Source organism: Nothoprocta perdicaria, unplaced genomic scaffold (assembly GCF_003342845.1).
Source record: "Nothoprocta perdicaria isolate Ctin4 unplaced genomic scaffold, notPer1 scaffold_283, whole genome shotgun sequence".
Classification (NCBI taxonomy): Eukaryota; Metazoa; Chordata; class Aves; order Tinamiformes; family Tinamidae; genus Nothoprocta; species Nothoprocta perdicaria.
The window spans coordinates 304,523-306,565 of record NW_020455514.1 but is presented as its reverse complement, the minus strand read 5'-3'; positions in this window follow the sequence as shown (position 1 = coordinate 306,565).

Below are 2,043 nucleotides of genomic sequence, written 5' to 3'. Positions count from 1 at the left end.
GACACACTTTCCGCCGGCGGCCCCGGCGCCCGGCCCGGCACCGGCAGCCCCGCCGGTGCCCCACGCCCGCCACCGGGGGTGCACGGGAGGGCTCTGCACGGGTGCAGGGGGGCGCAGGCGGTGCACCGTGCCCCGTACCGGGGCTGCACCGTGCCCAGCGCTGGGAAAGCCCTGGAAGGCTTTGCGCGGGTGCAGGGGTGCACCCATGCTGCATCGTGCCCGGTACCCAGGCTGCGCTGTGCCCGGCACCCAGAGTGCCCAGAAAGGCTCTGCACGGGTGCAGGGGTGCACTCGCATTGCACTGTACCCAGTACCGGAGGCTGCACTGTGCCTGACACCCGGAGTGCCCAGAAAGGCTCTGCATGGCTCCAGGGGTGCACCCATGCTGCACTGTGACCAGTACTGGGGCTGCACCATGCCCAGCACAGGGAGCACCAGGAAAGGCTTTGCACAGGTCTAGGGGTGCACTTGCGCTGCACTGTGCCCGGTACTGGGGGTGCACGGGTGTTGCACCTTGACCAACATCATGGTCACCCGGGAGGGCTTTGCATGCACCCCAGAGGTGCACGGGTGCTGTACTGTGCATGTGCCAGGCATCAGGGACACCACTGCAGCCTTTGGGGGTTCCCCAGCACCCAGGAAGGCATTGCATGGGTCGGGGGGTTCCCTGGCACTGGGAGGGCACTGCACAGTTCCAGGGATGTCCCCTGGAGTGCCCAAGGCCTGGGGCAATTGGCATAGTGTGATGTGACCTGAGCAGTGCTGGGCTCCTGGGGATCCCTGTTGCACTGGGGACACCCGTGCGTACACTCTGCTGTGACACCCCTGCACTGGGAGGGACAGCAGGGCTGGGCTGCTGGGGACATGGGGGGATACCAGCGTGCCCCAAGACAGTGGAACGGGGGGACACCAGCAGTCCTCAGCTGCTCCGAGTGGATGTGCAGGACCAGGGGCTCTGGAAGCACCATCCAACCCGGCATCCAGCCACCATCAACGACCTTGGCCTCGCCAGTGCCCAACCCACGCACTTGGGCACTGCCGCCCCGCTCGGAGCCACATTCCTCTGCAGCACGTTCCCAGGCCCGGCAATCAGCCGTGACTCAGCCGCTCTCCTTAATTCAGGAAACAATCCTGCACACGCAGCTGCAGCGCGTGGTGCACGGCCCCGGGGGCAGCGACAGCCACGGCTGCGGGGACGGCCACGAGTGCAGGGATGCAGGACTGCTTGCGGACACAGGGATGCTCCCCGGGCACAGGGATGCCCAGGGTGGGGGGAATGGGGCTTGCAGAGACGAGACCCTAGTGCCATAGGAAGCCCCCTGGGGTTAGGGACCCACCCAAGCCGGGGGACGCAGGGTGTCCCAGTGTCCCCAGGCACCCTCGCCGTGGCCCTGGCGCTGCCTGTGGGTGCTGGGAGCCGGGCAGGCGCTTGGCCGCGTTCCCTCCTCCTTGTTTACCGTCTCCAAGCTCGGCTATAGCGCGGAGCGGCAGTTTGCGCCCGGCCGGCGCTGTCACGTGCCGGTGGCCTCGGGCGCCAGGTGAGTCTCGCCGGGAGCAGCAGTGGCCGCACGTGGCCCCGGACGGACCCCGTGGCCTGTCCCGACCCTGGGCTGTGCCCACCTGCTGCAGCCCCCAGCCCCACAGACCCCTGGGGCTGGGCTACCTGCACCCCCTGGCACAGCCTGGGGCCCCTGGATGCCCGGGGCTGGTGTCTGTCTGTCTGTCCTGGCCGTTCCCCGTGCCTCAGTTTCCCCAGCTGCACCCAGGCCGCAGGGGCTGCCACCTTGGGGCCGCACGGGGCCCTGTCCCTGTGCTCGGCCATGGGCCCTGGGCCGGGTCAGGGCGCTGCTGCCAGGACTCGCCCCTTCCCCTCCCTTCGGAAAGGGAAACCAGCCGGTAAACAAGCTGGGGGCGGGAAGGGGGTGTCTGCTGCAAGGGCCAGGGGGCAGCACCCAGGGGTGCAGGGACACCCTGGGGTGCAGGATCCCGGGGTGCAGGGACACCCTGGGGTGCAGGATCCAGGAGTCCAGGGGTGCAGGGACA